This window comes from Pteropus vampyrus, unplaced genomic scaffold, assembly GCF_000151845.1.
Source record: "Pteropus vampyrus isolate Shadow unplaced genomic scaffold, Pvam_2.0 Scaffold150, whole genome shotgun sequence".
Lineage (NCBI taxonomy): Eukaryota > Metazoa > Chordata > Mammalia > Chiroptera > Pteropodidae > Pteropus > Pteropus vampyrus.
Window position 1 is genome coordinate 1,227,210 of NW_011888931.1, and position 19,965 is coordinate 1,247,174.

A 19,965-nucleotide genomic window follows, 5' to 3' on the forward strand; every position below is an offset into this window, starting at 1 on the left:
TAGGTTTCAATAAGTTCTGTAAAGAAAATAAATAGATTCATGTGATAGTGATTTAGCGGGGTACCTAAGATAAGGCAGTAAGGAAAGGTCTCTCAGGCATTACTTATACTAGCAAACAAATTAGAAAAATCTAAACATCTCAGCAACATCCTGCTAAGGTGCAGAGTCCACCTGGCCGGATGTCAGCACATGACAGTTCATTGTAGACTCCGAGAGCCTTTCTCAGAATTACATTAATTCAGCGTGCCTTCTGTAGCGTACATTCCTGGAGAGAAAGCAATTCTAACATCTTGGGGTAGAAAATAATTTAGCAGGGGTACATGCCAACGCTGCTTTTTCTGAGAAGGAATGTGTAGATGACAGTTTTAAGTGTTTGATATCCAACCCCTCCTAAACTGTGAAATAGCAGCAGGGCGATCAAGAGGCTGATCTAAATCTTCTTTCTGTGGTTTTACTTTTGTTCTGGCAGGCTGAGTGAAAATGGAAAAAACTTACAGTGTGTACATGGGAAATATATTCTTCCCTCTTTCTTGACTAACTGACATATTGGAGAGCAGGCGTGAGTCAGGGGCAATGGCATTGCTTGTGATCGAGCTGAAATACATGGAACAATTTAAATAGCATCAAGGGCTTGGCCTAACCTTAGCCCAGGCAGGAAATTCAAGGGTAATATAACACTTTGCTGTTAAGTAATGCCATTGGAATAAAAGCATGTTTGGGATGACTTTTGGCTTTCACTTGGAATTTCTGTTTCATTTGCTTCCAGAAAGAACTTTTTCACCCCCTTAAAGTTAACTTGTATTTCAAGTTTTTGGAGCTGTATAAATACAATGTATACAAACTGGCCTGGGATTAAGGCTGTATGGCATAGATTACGCTGAAAAACAAATTCAGGACCTCAGCTTTAACTCTGGGACTTTCATGGCAGCAACTTTGTATAATGTAAAGAGCAAGTCACAGGTTTGAGACCTCACTATGACTTATTAGCTATGTGACCTTGGGTGGATTATTTGACTTCTCACCCTCTAAAGGAGGAATGACAATAGAACCCACTCAGAAGATTTTCGTGAGAACAAACCAAGGACATGAAAAGCACAGTGCTAGCCCACAGTAGGGCTTTTGCTTTTTCCTTCTTTCCTGGGCTTCATAACTGAGTCTGGCATTACTGACAGAGTAGAAAAGACTAAAATACACAACTGAAATTTATTTTTGTCTGAATTTCTTGGACATGGTCCGACTGATTCCCCATGTTGGCTTAAGCCATACTTCTCCAGTGCTGCCTCCTAAACAGAGTTCAACAGGGATTGAAGCACCGTCTTCAGTTTCAAAGGAACATGGACTAACTGGAGCATCGCTAGATAACCTGGGACGGTGTGGAAGGCTCAGACTCAAGGAAGAAACTGCTGACAGAACTGCAGATGTTTAGCTCCAAATATTTGGAGGGTAAAACACCACGTGGAAGAGAAATTAAATTTATCCTGCATGACTCCATACCTAAAGATGGATTCCAGTTTTATATATATAGAAAACTTTTATTTATAAAATAAGATTGTCAAGGAAAGCTGCTGTCTTCTGAGGCAGGGGGTTCTAGAGGATTTCTATCAGAGAATAGCTGTTTGCTCTTTAGGAGTTGTGCAGGGAACTCTGTATCAGAAAAGGGATGGAGGAGGTTCCAGGGGCTCTCTTCCCAGGTCAGGAAGGCTGCAACTAAGGGAGCTATATCAATGCAACGTTTTGCTACAGGAACTTAAGGAGAACAGCCATGGCAAGGTGTAAAGCACTCACTGGAGCACACGGGCTGTGCTTACGCATGAACTTTAACCTTCTATAATAAAGGAATGTCATGCCGCATTGAAAATAAAGGCCTTTAACTGCTAGAAATGAAAATGTTCATACTGTAGAATAGCCTATCATATTTTATAGGTTCCTATAGACCCAGGGGCCAAATGAAACTGAACCAAGATCTTAGGCATTAAGTTACACTTTAATTTTACCTTTTCCCCCTGTGATTTTGACATAAGTGATTAAAAATGAACCTGGACCTTTGACCTACCCGTTTGGAGGCTGGTTTTGTTTTTTCTTTTCCTTTTTTTTCTTTTTCCCTTTTCACCTGCAAACCTCTGTTGATTGTTTCATACAGCCTTGGTCAACTGCTTTTAACAGCTAAACATTAAAGCCACTGAGAGCATAAACAGGAAGCTGGTGTTTAGGTGGGAGTTCCTAGGAATTTTATACTGCTGACCACAGAGGCCAAGAGAGAAAGGAAATAGGAAAAACAGTGTAAATACCTGGGTGACTAATAATTTTGCCCAGCTCAGCTAGCTTTTCTGAACATTTAATAGGAAGTCTTTTCCAGGGGAAACACCCTGAAAAATTTTCAGGACCCCGCGTGAAATTAAAGGGCCAGATAGGGACGTTTACTGCACAACGGTTGTTTGGTTCTGTTCACTGGCGACCTGGCAGAAAAGCTGCCTATTTCTGCAAGTGATCGGCTCCATTTGCATGCGTGGTGCAGACATTTTGCGGTCACCAGGGTTCCCAGGCCACTGATCTGTACATGCTTGTCTGGCCACCTCTTTCCTCCTTCACTTGCAGAGTGCCTAAGAGGATTTAGAATCAAGTGGGCGCATTTGCACGGCCTTGTTCTGAAGAGGCAGCTGGAGCACGGCCGTCGGCCTGGCGCAGACGACCGCGGGTCCCGAGGGACGCTTTGTCCTCCGAGGGGCCGCCACGGGGACTCCATTGTGCGCCAGGCAGGCCTTTCTCTCCTACCCTCTGTCTCCCCCGGGCCCCTTCCCCACCCCCTACACAGACTTTTCTCTCTAGCCGCCCGGACCCCCCGCTGCCACATTTCCCACGCAGAGGCGCGGGCAGGGCTCGGCCGGCCATCTGCACGCGGAGATTGACAGCAGCCCCGGAAGGTCAGTGCCTCAACGATTTCTGCCTGAACAGCAGGCCACCCAGGCCTCCCGAGCAACACAGGGACATCTGCTCCCCTTAATTTAGAACGCTGGTTCCAATTTCACCGTAGCCCCTTGCTAGACGTCGTCCTCCGGCTCCCGGGGGAGGGGCCGGGTTGGGGCCGGGCAGACGCACTGCCGCCCCCGGCTCCCCAGTTCAGGCGAGAACAGCTGAGTCTGGCGGGATGGGAGGGGTGGGGGGGTGGGGGGACGGGCCACTCACGTGACCTGGGTGACGTAGTAGGGGAGGGGCGGGTCGATGCAGTGGGCACGCAGGTCCCCGAGCGCCGGCGACGCAGGGATGCGACCCACGTCTGCGTTGGAGAGGGCTACGCTGGCCGGGTGTGGGACCCCGCTCTGCACGGAGGGTTGGGCAGCCCCGCGCCCCTCTCCTCGATCTCAGGTGTCGCAGTAGATATTTGGCTCTCCCACTTGGGCAGGAAAGTTTATTGCAACCAGTGTGAGGAATCCAGCTCTCCCCTCCCTCGTGCAGGTCCCTGCGCTGGCAGTTTTAAAGCTGTCCGTCAGCGGGCAAGGCCAATATCCTGCCTGGACAGTTGATATCAGCGCTTATCCTGCCTTTTCTGCTTCGTATTTGGGCAAAAAGAGGAAAGAATTGCACTTCTGTTGAGATTCCACTTAGTAGATCATTAGCTCCTTGAACACAGACATCGCATCTTATTCATTATGTCTCTACCGCAGAACACAAATGTTTGGAGACTCTGTGTGTGTGCGTGTATGTGTGCGTGTGCGTGTATGTGTGCGTGTGTGTGTGTGTGCGTGTGTGTGTGTGTGTTGAGGGGGTTGTTGTGAGCAATGAGTGTAACTGTTCTCTTTTTTAATATAACGGGAAACAAGATGTTGTGGAGAATGAACCTGCACATACGGCCCGGCATGAATTACTGTGCTGCGTCTTTTCCTTCTTTCTTCTTCCCCTTCTTCCTTTCACAAACTATTGAGTGCCCCTATGTGTCACATACCAGGCAATGGACTAGGGATATAAAGAAAGGAGACTCCCAGCCCTCCAGATGTGGCCACTTTGTGAGAGGTGCTGTGTAGGGGTAAATAGCTGACTAGGGCTCTGGGTGATAAATGCTATTGATAGGACTGGATTCCCCCAACCCACTTTACCTTCTGCTCATTCTTCAGGCTTCGAATGAAATGTCATATCTCTGATGTCTTGACAAGATAAGGTTGTCCCATTAAGTGACTCTGTAACATCTGACACTTCTCTTTTGTGCTACTTATGACGTGACATGTATAAGAGGGCAAAGTTCAACGTCATTGTTCAACTGTAAGCTTCTTGAGGCAGAAACTGGCTTTGCTATTCATGGATAGTTACCATACCTAGCACAGTGTCTGCTCCATTGTGTTCCCCAAATACTTGGTACACTGATCGACAATCAGACTTTTCTTAAGTTAATGAGAAAACCATTCATACATTTTCTGTTTGGGATATGAGGCCAGACCGTGACTACTCCACGTTTTGAGTACCACATGGGAAGAGAATGGCCTTGGTTTAGAATTTATTATTTTGTAATATTCTGCTGCTCAGTGATTTCACAACCGTCTTTTGCAGAATCAGCACGAGGTAGGGGATTCTCAGAAAGAGATATCATGAAACAAGTTTGGGGGAGAAAGGTTGAGCCCTGACAAACAGATTTCTGAACTGTAGGATTTCAAAGAGCTTTTAATGTGCTTAGGCACAGTGTCCTACCCGAGACTGTTTTCAAGGAGCATCTAGTAACATTTCGCAGGTGGGGATAGGGATGAAGCTAAATGGTAACTTGCCACACCATTTCTCCCAACTCCTCCTAGGCCCTGGGAGGTGGAAAGACAGAGCTAAATAAGACTAATGTGTCAGCATGAAGACTGGTTTTTTTCTACTTGGTTCCTTTGTTACATCGTGTAACAAATTTGTTAATTTGTTCCTTGTTTTTTGACAGTAAGGAGAGAATAAAGGATGTAGATTAAACTGTTGGTAGCAAAGTGCTGCCAGAGTTGGAATTCAGCTCTACCACTTTTTAGCTGTGTGATTTCGGAGGCAGTCTTTAGCCTCTATGTGCCTCAGACACTTTAGTTGTTAATAGAAGTAATAATATCTATCTTAGAGTGGTGTTAAGATTTTTAAAAGCACTTGTATGTATTTAGAATTCTCAGGTATAAATTTTACTTAAATGCTAACAACTGATTAATTAAAAATTGAATATTCACTTTCTAATAGATCAATTTAACTAAGACTGGTATTAGTGGAGAGGGGTCACAGGGGTCACAGAGGACCATGGTCTGAGGGATGAGTTTTTCTCTGCTTGCTGACTTCTGAGCACAAGTGAAACATTCTGCGTCTGCCGTCCTGTTCTTGCTAAGATTCCAAGTTTTGTAACAGCATTTGCTGAGCTCTCCCTCCAAGTAAATTTGTGATTTCATTACTCTTTTTTCTCTAATGGAGCAGTGGAGCAGCTGTCTATCAAGATTAAAAATTTTAGCCTGCAATCTGTTTTCTAGGACTGAGTACTACCAAGTGCGAAATTCCTCAGCAACAGGTTTGTGATCCAAAAGACCACATGACTTTAAACAATAGAGACCTCCTTACAATGAAAAAGTAAATAGAATCTTGCCCTGTTTGTTGCAGCTTAATTTGACCATGGGAAAAAAAATCAATATGGAATTTTCAGAAAAGAAAAATTTTAAGGGGCTACACTGTTAGACTACCGTGTGAAAATTCACATTGTTTATAATTGCACTTAAACTGTCCAGCCTAAAAGAAAATTGCTTCTGGAAATTCAAAGGTAGTCTGAAAACGAGTGGAGACATGGTTTCTTACCCATATGTATAATATCAACAGTTTTACTCCTTCAACTCTTTATTTTCTGCATAGGGCATTAACTTGGACAGAGTTTGCTACACTAGATGTTTGCAGTATATCTATTTGCAGATATAATCAACTGTGCATTCTTGAAAGCATCATACTTTGAAACAGGAAGCAAAGGACATACTTTTAAAATATTGGCTCTTTTGATGGATAGCATCTTGATGACTAGAATGGTACTCGGCCCATGTATCCTGACATCACTTAACTCTTACAGGGGGTTACTACTTAAGGATAGACAATTTGCTAAACACCAAAAAATTATCTATAAGAAGGTGCTTTCAAAGCAGAATCCAGTATTAAATGTGGAGTGTGCACTGGGCGCCTCTTCGGTACCACCCTCACCTTTAGGCGTCCCCTGTCCCTTGTTCCAGCCATTGATGCAGACTCTGAGCAGGTGCCTTCCTGTAGGTACAGCCTGACAGGGCCTTGCCTCACGGCCATGCCGCACACCTTCACCGGAGCTTCCAGAGTCTGCCTTGGAGATTCTCTGAGCCATATGGGTCCTGTGCATTGACTAACTTTGAAATGCAGGGGAGTGCATTTTGGGGGCAGACCTTTAACCAATGAAGCATAAGCGCTAATGGATAAATGCTTTCTTTTCTTCCTCCAGATGGACAGTCCTGAGACATTTTTCATACAACTCCCCAGGCAGCCCAGAAGAAGCCAGCAACCATTCGCCAGGAGCTGTGGCCAGCCTCATAACTCATTCATGTATTGGTTTTTCATCCTTCTCTGCTTCATTCTTCTCATCCCTTACTCCTACTCGCTGGATCACATTCCCCAATGAAGTATTTGCACTCAAGCCTTCGTCTCAGGATCTGCCATCTGGGAGACCCAGGCTAAGACCATGTTATTTTTTAGCAAATGGAGTTTTAGTGTCTAGGCTGTCTTCACGCTCCCTCGTCCCATCCCTCTTTTCACTGTGTGAGTTTCTGTCCAGTTATGATGACCATAAAATGGTTAAAGGGTTACTTCTTTCCTTGCTGTGGATGGAGCGAGTGTCAGTGAGGGTGGTGAATCATGACGGCCTTCGCTTCAGCCACAGCGGGACCCAGATGTCGTTTGCAGTCCTCGTCTGGCAGCTGGTCAGCCACTTTGGCCCTGAGCTTTTGTCCACTAACTTTAACCTGGCTCTGTTTAATTTTTCCGATCTGTATTTTTAACTTCCTCCTCATATTTTTATCTATTCATTTTATCTTGCTCTATTTATGGATTTGCAGAGTATAAATAAGCAAAGATTGGTGTGAGTAGGCCTTTAAAAAAAATCACATGGCCCAGTGTCCCCAAATCACATATAATACTCTCACCATGTGACAAAGCTTTGTAGAATGATAACAAAATCATGGTTTTTAGAAATAGCAGTAGAAGAACTTTGTCTTCATTTATTGAATTTTTTTAATCACCTGTAAGCCACTGGATTCGTATCTGCCTCCTCTTAGGGACCTGCCACATTGGTACAGTTTTTATGCGTGCTGTGGTCGGGGGGCATGCCAGGACATCGCATCCAATGTAAGAGACAGAGTTTTGCATCTTACCCCTCCCACCACAAAGACAAAAGAGCAAAGCCTGACGAGTGCGTTTGAGTTCTGGCAGCAGCATATTCCACACCTGGGAATACTGCTTCTCCAGGACACCATTCAAAGGTTACAGCTCTGAGGAAGGACCAGAAAAAGAAAGGTCTCAGCATCAGGTCTAGGTTGCAGGCCATACGAGCCCACAAGTTTTCTGGTATCAGAGGTATCAGTGGTGGGAAAAGATGTCATGTGGAATTTGTGATAAGCCAAAGTGGGAAAATCACAGAGCTCTGCCATCTGCAGCAGAGAACTCTACAACTTTTTCATAATAGCTCTAGCATGTCCTGGGGATCTGGTAGAGACAAAGCGAGCACCTAACCGTGGGACACCAACTGACGACCACTTAGCCAAAATAGCCCCTCGTGACTGGGTTCTGTCTGAAGTGCCATGTCATACCATGGGATAGGCCAAGGAGCCATCCATTGTAAAACTGGACTGGTACCTCTCGGGTCAGAGCAGGACCAGAGGACACAGTCAAGCTGCACAGGAGCTCCACGTCACCCACTGTTCCCGCACCAGCACCTCCCCATCAGCCCATGCCTATGGCCATGTGGTGGATCCTTTAGGATCAGCTGATTGAAGAGGAAGGAGCTCAAGCTTGCTTCATGGCTGGACCAACTCTGCATGTGGGTACCAGTTGCAAATGGACAGTGTCTGCACCACAGCTTTATTCAAGGTGGTCTTGAAAGACAATGGCAAGGGAAAGTCTCAGGTGATGTCCCTCATGGGCAGTAGCAAATGGCTTGACCGAATGAATAGTCAGAGGCTTAAAAGGGAAGAAATAGGCAAATGGGCAACAAGGAGCTCTGGAGTAGAGATACGCATGGACCTTTGCGAGGGCACAAAGATCTTTGTACACATGTTAGCTCCTGCAAGAGAGAGGCACTAAGCATGCAGGTAGACAAAGCAACTAACCAACCGACAGCAGCCAGCATCTGTCATCAGCCATTGCATTGTTGGCACAACAGGCACATGAATAGAAGAGCCATGGTGGCAGGGATGGAGGCGGTACAGGAAACCCATTTACCAAACTTTTCTAGTTACTGCTACTGCCAGATGCCTAACACCCCAGCAGCAGAGAGTGATGCTGAGTCCCCAGTACAGCACCATCTCTCAAGGAGACCAGCCAGACCCTCTGGCAGACTCTTTGGACATCTTCTATCCTGGAGGAAACAGCAATTCATTTTACCATGAATGGACACATATTCTGGATATGGGTTCACATTTCCTGCCCATAGGGCCTCAGCTAGCACCACAATCCAAGGCTTACACGGTGTTAAACCCACTGCCATGAGATCTCATGTAACATCACATCACACTAAGAAACACACTTTTCAGCAAAGGAGTTGTTGGAATGGGTACACGACCGTGGACTCCACTGGTTCTATCTCACACTGTACCATCCAGAAGCTGCCAGCCAGAGAGAGCACAGTGTGGACAGATCTGTCGAAAGCTTAGCTGATGAACTACTCAGAGGTGAAACTTTGTGAGAATGGAGCACTGTTCTCCAGGAGGCAGGGAGAGCCTTAAATCAAAGACCTTTATATGGCACTGTGTTCACAATGGGTAGAAAACACGAATTAGGAATGAAGAAGTAGAGGCAGGAGTGGTCCTGCCAACCATCACTCCCAGTGACCTACCTGAAGAATTTGGGCTTCTCATCCTCATGATACTGGGTTCTGTGGTTTTTGAGGTCCTGGTTCCTAAAGGCAGAATGCTTCTGACAGGGGACACAGCAACCATCCATTGGACTGATCAATGGGCCCTTATAGCTCCTTGCACCAAGGGGCCAACAGGGAAGAAGAGGAGTCACTGTCTTGAAGGGATAATTAAGCCTGGTCATCAGGAAGAGAGAGGGCTACTGTTATACACAGGGAGGGGAGGAATAGCATAGAACCTAGATGACGTACCTGGGCTCCTCTTGGTACGCTCTTCTCCAGCTTTAAAAGGATATAGACTGTAGCCTGAGAGGCCAAGGGCTCAGAACCATTAGGGATGAGGGACTGGCCTCACCACCAGGAAAGCCGCTGAAATCAGAAGAGGTGCTTGTTGAGAGTGAGGAAAAATTTTCAATGGATAACAGAGGAGAGAGAAGATGAATATCAGCCATCACCCCGAAACCAACTGTGATGTCAGGACCTATGATTTGTCCCACTAATCTTCCTCTTCTAAGTTCCCACTAGGGACAGATGCTCATTGATAAGTTAGAGGAGCTTTTCCTAGACATATAAAAAGAGTATCCAAGTGTCACAAAGGGTGCAGGGTAGTGGATGTTTTGCTGCATTGCCCAGATTCCCATTCAGGAATAAAGGCCTTATTCCCCAGCCCTTGGGGGTGCTGTCAGAAGATGGCCCTTAGCTTGTGGGGTTTGCCCCACCTAAAAAAAAAACTGCCTGGTGATCTCTGATGGCTGATAAAGAACCTCACGCCTCTTTCCATGGATGATCTGTGTTGAATGACCCTCTTGTCCTAATGTGAGATAACTCTAAAAGGCTGCCTCAGGTTCAGAGCCTGATGGGCTGTCTGATGTTTTCACTGAGACTGCATCACATCTCAGTCCGTCCCTGTGTCTCATCCTGCTTTCCTCATTTCCCTTCACAAGTAAGGGTCCCAAGAGCATTCCTTAAAAAACTTCGCCCTGGGAACATGACCTACAACAGCCAGTAAAACTTAGGTTATCAACAGATGACAAAATTTGTATTCATAGGCCAGTGAGGCCCACAGATGAAAATACTTTGGTTATAAAAAGTAGGCAATTTTATTAATACTAAACTATCATTATGAGCCTCTGGCTAGGTGCCAATTGTTTTTTGATCAAATGTGCATATATGTAGCAAAGTGAACACTTTTTGAGAATTGCTAAATATATTTAGTTTGGACACATTTCTATTCAGATGCCACAGTTCCAACTGTAATTTTGATTCTCAGTTTGAATGGTAGGATTTTTGCCATTTCATAAAGGAGAAAGCATTTTCACAGAGCTCAGTAGATGCAAACATTTCCCAGAGTTTTGATACATGGTCATAAAGTTCAGGAGAATTTGTGGATTCAGATATTTATTTCTAGAATCCTAAGTTTTTGTGCCTTCTTTGTGTACATGTTTTGTTTTGTTTTTTTTCAGCCCAATCAGTTCTTGAAACTGAACCACACTGATAAAGCAAATGCTTAATAATTCAGATACATGCTGAGGTTTGCATTCCATGGGCAACTGCAGGAACTTAAAAACATGATTCATTTTTATCAAACTCTATGAATCTTTTCTTGAATTATGACTTTATATTCACCCAATAGCGGCTCTATACGCTCTGTAAAGGTTTGGGGGAGCTCAGAGCAGATCAGGAAAGTGGAATCCATATGTCCCCAGCTGCCATCTGTTTGCCCATGTGCTTAGACAAATCATCACGGCAAGTTTTTCTTCCTGCCATTTCAAGTTCAGGCCTTGTCTCATCAGCAAGAAAGTCCCATCTTGGAAGACTTTGGGAAAAGAACGAGGTGGTTCTTCTATATTCTTTCATGACCAAAAGTTATTGGTCTGAGGAAGAAGTTCGGAAAAGCTTTTCAACAAGTTTACACAAGTTAGCTCTCTAATTACACTAAACAGGATAAGTTTTCACACTGTGGCAGATTCTTCTGGACAGCAGATACTGAGTATCATTAAGGGACAAGTGCAGAGAAAATGTACACATTTGATCATTTGCTGACACTCCTCGTGTAATGAGCCTGAGTGGCCATGTTCACAGGCCACTTCTTCCGACAAAGGATACAGTGGAAGGTGGGCATGCATGCCTCTGCTTTTGATTTGAATAAAGAATTGAGACGTTTCTTCTCTTTTCATGATCTTTCCGATGCAAGTGACCTAGCTTTTCCACTTCATTTCGAACTTCTCATGCCTTTTACTAAAAGGGGCATATGAGCTAATTCACAGTGTAATTTTGTCGTCACACCTGGTCCCAGGTAGGCCACGCCTCCCCTTTTATCCCCCACCTTCCTACTATCCCCAGCTCTGCCCTTCATGGTTTGGATAACTGGTTAGCTCTAAAAGTCTCTGATTTAAAGGACTGTGAGAACAAACCCCTTCGCTCTCCCCAGCTTTGAAGGCAGGGCACGTGAGCACACTGCACGCCTTCTGTGAGGAGTGCCTCAGGCGCGGGGAGCAGTGGGGGAGGTGGCATGGTGGGGAACGGAGAACAAAGCAGCCAGGGGGAGTGATTTAGCCCTGGTTCTGTGAGAGCCTGAGTCAGAGCTTACTTTATCTGGGCTCGTGTGTTTTCTCAATTACGTTAGGCCATCTCCCTCAGATGGCCTTCACAATTGATTTAGCCAGCGCCAGGGGGGTTCGTCCATGAGAATATTGAGCTCAGCCCTCCTGTTTGCCTCATCAGTAGGCATTTTGATGTCAAAATACTTGCAATAGTACTTTTCCTCTTCCTTTCAAAAACATTTGCTCTTTCCCCTGGACTTTTCCATTGAAAAGGCTGCTGTTTAACTTAAGAGTAAACTTTTCCAATATTGACAACTTTGTCTTTTTGAGCTCTGATTAGCCATTAGGTGGACCATCTATGTCTTGGGCTTCTCCTACAACATTTTTAAGTGCTATGAAGCCAAAGGCACTTGGGGTGGGTGCTGGGATCAGGGAAAGCAATCCAGAGATGATGTCTGTTCAGAGTCCCGAGGACAGTAAGAATTTACTAATCCATTTACACTCTTCCAGCTAACGATGGGGCCATTTGCCATCTGCTCCCATCCCTGCTCTTATCTCTTTAATCTGAGTTCTCCTTACTCCCCAGCCAGTCAGCCCTTCTGTTCTGGGGAAGCTAATCTGCTTTCTGTAACCCCCAAGGACTGGCTGGATATTGTCTGCCCACTTTCGTCCATGCTACCCTTTCTCTGTGAATATATCTTCAGTGTATTCCGAAAGGTCTTGCTCAAACTCAAGGGATCTAGACAGCTTTCCCTAATGAATTCTCTTCTAATCCCTTTATTTCCCTCCTACTCAGAACTTATGTTTTCAGCTTATACAGCGTAATTCTAAGGACCCAGATAAATCACACTGGCATGAGTATGATGTGGATGTCTCCAGATAAAAATCACTCAAAGAAAAGTGTCGAGATTCTCCTTATGTACTTTTATAGAAACAAGAAATGTAGGGCTTACAGCATTTCAGGTCAGTGTGGAAATCAACAAAATCCACCTCCTTTTCCCAGCATCTCCTAGTGTCCCCATGTCAAGATATAGTTCTCTATGTAAATGTAGCACTACTTATAGATAGCAATATTTGGGAGGCAATCTGAGGGGGGCAGGTGTATTAAAATGGGCTTTATAACCACTATCAATTTTTTTTATTTGACTACTGGGTTGTAGTCTCTATAGGAATTTGTCCATCTTTGTATTACTATAGAAGAATAGTTACTGAAACAAAATAATAACTTTATAATTGTGTATAGAGCTTTACAGTATACATCTTAAGTAAATGTCACCTCCTCTGATAAACCATTCTGAATCCCCAGGACAGTTGCTGTCATCTTTCTTTGCGTGCCCAGTGTATCTCGTCATAACTCCAGCTTAGCAGCTACTGCGAAGCATCGTAATTTCTGTTCCATGCCTGACTCCTTAGGAGATAGAATTTTTCAAGAGTGGGGAGCTTGGCCTTTTCATTCGTATGTGTTCATGGTCTGGCTCGATACACTTTAAAAATACTTAATAGATAAATAAATGAATGAATGGATAAATGAATAAATGAATGGTATTTCTGTATTATTTGATAAAGGCTTGTTAGACTAAAGAAAAATAAAAGCAGGCAAATCTTGCTGATAACTATGGGAAAAAATATTTGTAGGAGAAGGTTTGGAGCTGTAGATAAAATTAAGTCTCTAAGTTTTCCTAAGTGTTCTTTTATCACAGGAATAAATAGTGAGGAATTACTAATATTAATTTGGGCTAGCACTTCCGCACTGTTATGAAATTCATTTAATTGTGCCTTATCTTTCCCTAAGAATTAGATAAAAAGTGTTCCAAGATTTTAAAAAGTATAGAGCAAAAGGCTACCATGTAAATGATGAAGTATTATGTGCTTTTCTGAGTATTTTCTCCTTCATGCTTAAATGTTAATCTCTGAGTTATGCACTGTAATAATAGATCCAACTGAAAAAGTGTTTCTGGAACTAATGCATAAAATATGTGCATGCAATTTGAAAACTGAAAACTGGTTCATTCTTTGGGGGGAAAAGAACAGTATGAAAGTTACTGCCTCTCCGGGGAAACAGAACGTGGTTACCTACAAGGTTAGCTGATTTTAAATACTGATTGCCAAACTGTTCAATAAAATATGAATACTTATTATGGCAATCCATATCACATGTTACATATCCTATTTCGGGAATGACGTGCACCTTCTTAAAGAGGAGTACACTAACTAGGTAATGACAAACGTTATAAAGTGACTGGAAATTAAGACCGAAGTTCTTCTTTACTATTGGGTGCTCAACTGGACTTTAACCTCTAGGAAAAGACTAAAACTATAAACAACATTCAGTATCCATGGTAACATGCATAAGAAGGTAATTATTTTTTCTTTACATTTTTAAATTTCAGAGTTTAATAGCATGTTATATGCATTGCCTCGGGCTCACAATTCCTCCAGTTGGTCATTAAGTATCAGGAAATGCCCTCTCTACCAGCCATTATTGCTTAAATAAAATGCCACTTACAAGCCTCGTGAACAAAAGAGCTATAGTGTCAGTGAAAGGCACACCTTACCTATTGTAGTCATTTGGCATAGAGAGCGAGGACCCCAAGAGCACCTGGCCCAGAAGCCGGGCTTACGCCCTGAGACCAACATTCACAAGGATACCTTTTCATTTATGGTTAATCAGACTCAAGTGTCCTTCAGGTGGACACATCAGAAGAAGGGCCCCAAACCCAGAGTCTCATACGGCCAACTGGGCTGCTGCAGGAAGGCTGCAGGAGCAGAGAGAGTTCTGGGTAAATCCAATGTGTGTTGATTCCGTCTTATCGTGTTCCGGGTCACTTGTCTGCAGAGTGCACTGTTCTTTTTCTAATCTGTCACCCCATCTGCCTTCTCTTGTTTGACTCTTTTTATTGTGGTAAAATATATATAACATAAAATTTACCTTTTCAATTATATATATATGGAAGTTTGGGTTTCATACTATTTGATCTTTTTTTTCAAGGAAGATTCATATTCACTACAAATTGTATGATTGAGAAGGTATAAAGGGAGAAACTGCTTTCAAAATCTGATGTTTATTCTACGCAGGCAGAGCGATGATAGCATTTCAATGGTGATCCAGTTCAAGTGGAAGCCAAAACTCCTTTCTTTGACTACAGAGGCTCCTGTACACCTGGGACGCCTACACCAGACAGGTGCCCACCTCATGGCTTCTGTTTGCCTGCAGAGACAACTTCAATAAACCCATCCCCAGATGACTCGTGCAAACAAAAGGAAAAATACATGCTGAAAACTGGAGCTAATATAGGTAGTTCTAAATTTAGATAGGAGTTTTCTTCCAAGAGTTTGTTTGTAAATCAGTTTTTGGAATCTGGAGCTAATATTTTCCCACAGACACAATGTAATAATATAACCCTTAATGAAAATTAAATACTACACATTTGCAAAAACTTATTGGCTATATTTTTTCACTCTTTTTCAGCTATGTTATGGGTTTTGTAGGCCTTTGTGGGCTAGACCACCGCATACAATGGTTTCTATGAGAAATTAGACCCACTAAGAAGCTGGATGCGAGGAACTCGCTTGCTGCCAGAGCTTCACAGAGAAGAGAGAATTCTCTCCCACTGCTCTGATGATGCCACCCAGAAGCAAGAAGGGATAGCCTTTTTTGTGTAAGGGACATTCATAAGTTTGGTGTTCGTAGTTTGGGAACTGCCAGAACTTAATTTAGAAAGTATTACAACTATATTAGGCTGAAGGTGAACTCAGAGTTTAGACCAGGAAGTTGAATAAGAAAACATAAACAGTAAAGCAAAATATAGAACCAAGATCTGAACGGAGATAGATGCAGGAACTGAGAATTTAATAGCAGGGCTGTGAGCAAATACCAACATTCCAGTGCCAAACAAGGCAGTGTAAAAATTTCTTTACTAGAAAAAGTAAAGAAATTCAAAGGCAGCAAAGCAATCGGATCATGATGCCAATCACAGGAATTTTCATCTTTAATCCTTGTCTATGTTGACTCAAAAAGTTAATAAGTTCTGAACCGTTTAAGCTGTCATGAAATCATGTGTCCGTCCCATTTTTCATCCATAATTTACATCATAGCTACTTATCCCACTCCCAAAAAAGCTCTCCTGGACAATTCTCTGATTATTTTTGCCCTTAAATGGCAAGAGAGATAGAAATTTTTTCAGCCAGAAGGAGGGGAGAGGTGAGATGTGGGGGAAAGGAGCAAAAAATGGAGCCATGACCCATGAGAAAGAACAATTCTCAGTTTAAGAGATTGTCATGGGAAGGGTACTTTTTTGAGGGGTGGGAGGGCAGAGCACATAAACCATGATCATGATTCCTGGGGAAAGGAATTATAGCAGAGGGCCAGGAGGAAGGCAGAGGAATACTGTGCAAGGTGCGTGAAACAATGCCTGGAATCTTCCAGGAAAAGAACACCAGAAACAAAAACTATGTGATGAGGTCAAATTTCTTGTGGTATCTAGGAGAGAGCAGAAGGTGAATTCCTAAGCTGGAACAGCAGATGTGGGGCTGACCCAGGACTCCACAGATTGCCAAAGTTGGGAGTTTGTGCCCAGTTGGAGTAGGGAGGTCTCCAATATTCTTCAAACTCCTCAGGAGGAACTTAACTTCTGTTTTGCTCATCCTCCAGTTTGGGCACCTTTGGGGGTTTGAGTTTACATTCTCAGCTCTAGCCTTGACCCCCAGGAACCTTGACAGCTGGGTTGAGGTCCAACCTCCCTGTGATTTTGAAGACGTGGAGAGGGATTCAGATACTATATTCTCTGTCATTTCATTTATTTTATTATTTGGGGCAATTTGTTCTGATCGCCACCATTAGAAAAACAAAAAAATGGCAGAGCTGTTTGGAAAGAGTTTCTCAGGGTCAGTTAAGGAAATGCCCACAGTATAATATGTTATTTTTATTACCTCACCGAAACGCAAAAGTGGCCATATGTAAAGATGTTATTTGGACAGAAAGGGAACTAGCAGTCTGATGATTGGGGCAGATTGCAAGCGTTAAGATGAAATTACATCAATGGTAGGAGATTTTCTCACTGTGGGCCTGGAATTTTGAGCATCTGTAGGACTGGTCCCTGTCTCATTTTTCAGCATTTGATATAGAGACTTAGTGCTTTCAAATATGTTAATTTCAGAGGAAAAAGCTTCTTGATACATAGTTCAAGTAATCCTTTCCTGGAGGAACTTGGCGGGAAACCCTCCCCTTTGGGACGTGGGCCACAGCAGCAGTGTTCTTGTGCCACAGTGACTTCACTCCGCGAGGTTTGGAAAGTGTGGTTTGGACAATGTGGATCATAAGAATATATCAATCTTCTGAATATTCAGCCCAGGTGAACACCTGGTGCACACCGCACCTGTCATTCATATTCAAAGGGCTACATTTCTCAGTTGTTTTATGCTCTAGCTTACTTCAAAGCGGAATTTAAGTTCTGTAAAAGGGATTGTGTATGCTCTCCTGTCAGTTAGTTCCTAAACTTAATTGTGCTTACTAATGTGCATGATCAGACTAAAAAATTTTTTAAAAACCCACTGATTTGGATACATTGAATCATTGATCTGGATCTTTGAATGTCTGGATGATGAAACAATTTGGAGCATACATCAAGTTGGATTGTTTTAAGTTGTTCCACTTGACTATTTATTTGACTTCCCTCAGCAACATTTATTGAGGGAGCTGCTTCAACAAAATAAGTAATTTTTATCTTGGTTCAGGTATCATTTGCTTCTGTTCCACATGTGCCCTTAAATTGGGCTTGGTTACATTCCCTTTGCCTCTGAGAATCGCAGATCATCAAGAGGTGGAAAGGGACGGAGAGATCATCTGGGCCACCGACCGGCGCACTTTTCCGTAAAGGATCAGAGAGTAAATATTTCATGCTTGGTAGGCCATGTGGTCTCTGTCACAACTACTCAGCTCTGCCATTGCAGCGCGAAGTCCATCATAGATAATACGGAGACAAATGAGTGTGGCTGTGTTCCAACAAAATTTTATTTACAAAAACAGGCAACGGGCAGTGGGTTTTAGTTTGTCAGCCTCTGAGCTAGTCCAACTTCCTTACTTTACAGATAAGGAAAAAGAAAGCTGGGAAGATAGGGAATTTCCCAAAGGCACTAGATGGTTCATAGCAAAGCCAGATCCCAAACCTGGAAACTGGATCTAGAATCCAGCTTTATTTCTACAGTGCCACATCAGCTGTGTCTCATTTTATGAAGCTTTTTCTGCCCTGTAGATGACATAGAGGTGAGTCAGAAAGCAGTATTTGAGGAAATTATGCTCTAGTTACAGTCAATTATTCAATAAAAAGCACTTTGAAGGAGAGATTTTATAGGAGATTGTCACTAGTTATTGACATTACTCTCAGCGCCATTGTTATGTTTCAAGATGGCATCAAAAGAGTGAAAAATTGAAAGATTGTTATTATGTTATGGGGTCTAATTTTAACAAATTTTCATTAGAGTTGATTTGAATAAAGCCAGCAAACTAGGGTTTCCAATTCACCAAAAAACAACCAGCCTCTGCAGTTCTTAACGTGGCATTCAGGGGGCTAGTGAACCCCAAAATTCATGCTGAAGTGTCTGTGCATGTACTGCATACTTTTTTCTCAGGACAGGATGAATAGTTCCTTTAGATCCCCCAAAAGATTTGTGACCCCCAAAAGTTATAGGATTCTAGATGGTGAAAGATTCTTGTCCAGCCAGGCTGCCTAAACAGGCTGTCTGAAGAGGGAATGAAGAAGCTCCAACCAACCTATCCTCCCATGCGCCCTCAGTGGTCAGCTCTCCAGAGGTTAGATAGTTGGCCACCAAAAGTGTCCAAAGGGGAAGAGATAAATAGTCACGATTTGGTTGACACAGAGGATACATAATTAGAACCTGTAGGATGAGTTCCGCATCGGAGGTCATGTGTAGTGATGCTCAAAGTTAGCAGATAGCAACCTTGCAGTTCCTGGTTATCAGCTGGCTCAGAGTGAGATCCTGTCAATGACTGGGTTCATGGAAAATAAAACTTCAACTTCCAGGAGCAACTTAACAGAAACATGAACAGTAGGATGATAAATCTCTAGTCACACCTCCCTCTGTGAAACCTCCTGGCCAACAGGCAGTCCCTTCCCCGTGACCTCCGCCTGGCCTGGTCTCTGAGAACTGGCTGCTGTTCCACCCAGATCTGCCTGACTCCTGGTTTGTACCTCAGATACTGTGAACCACATTCTCCTGCCTGCCTCTCCCAGGCCTGGTACCCACCCAGTGGCCTCTGCTTTGACACAGCCCCCAACCCTGGCTTGGCCGTACCCCGAGGACGACTTTTTCACAGCTAAGCAGGATCTTCCCAGAAGGTGAACCCTCCTTTCGCTTCTGTTCCTCGGAATCACTTCTTTTTCTGAGAAGCTCCTGACACACAGGAGAGCATTAGAGGATGCACACTTGCCACAGGGGTCCTAGAACAGCTTGATTTGGAAGCTGGAGGTGAATTTTCACAGGCGCATTACTCAGGAGAACCGCAGAGAGCTGCTGTTAGTATTTTGCAGTGATTTGGGCAGCGCACACTAATGGCCAAAGAAAATAATACCATTAGGACCGTAATGGTGTAGTAGCGTCTCTGCAGACAGGGCTCCCATTGACTTCGGAGGGCCCCAACCTCCAGGTGATGTTAAAATGCCCTCTGCTTCCTTCCTTTGTTCAACACGTACCCGTTCCAAAGCTGAATCAGCAGTGGGAGCCAATTCTGGGACAAAATGAGAACCTTTGTTATTTTAAATTACTTGTACCATCTAACTCCCTATATACAGCAAAATGTCTCTTAATAAAATCACCTTGATTTCCATAAGTGTATAGTCCATCATCACAGTAATGATTTTATTAGGCCACTAGAAGGTTTCCTCAGAGAGTGTTAAAAGGTTGGTGTGAAGGATGCCAATTTAGTAGGGGGAAGCTCAATCCAGTTTTCCCTTAAAAGAGTGTCCAGTTTTCTACCAGAAACTAAAATCTCGACTCTGGATATCTGAACAGACCTGCATACTAAATGATGTCCCAAGGCCAAATTTGTAGTCAAGATATCCTTTAGTATAACCCAAAATAAAATCCCAAAGAAACTCCCCTAGATAGGCTACTTCTAGCAAAGTCGTATGAGAATAAAATGTTTTCAATTCAGTTTCTGCTCCTGCGTTAAAAGGCACAAGAAGGAAGATGACCTATTTCTTCTCACGACTCCGACTCCGTGAAGCAGACCTGATACATTGTGGCTCTGGGTGGTAGTTTGACGGGTGCACATGGCACGTTTTTCTGAGACCTTTTTGTAGCCGTGCAGTCAGGGGCCCGGGCCATTCAGAGGTGGGTGGG

The 19,965-nt window shown here is 43.5% G+C and overlaps 1 long non-coding RNA gene across 1 annotated transcript; it reads left to right on the forward strand.

Annotated features, from left to right (window-relative positions):
- The first annotated feature begins 2,364 nt into the window (after window positions 1-2,364).
- LOC111745256 lies at window positions 2,365-7,188 on the forward strand. The gene is made up of 2 exons (XR_002782572.1): window positions 2,365-2,921; window positions 6,443-7,188. It is a non-coding gene; the product is annotated as an uncharacterized LOC111745256 (long non-coding RNA).
- Window positions 7,189-19,965: the final 12,777 nt, after the last annotated feature.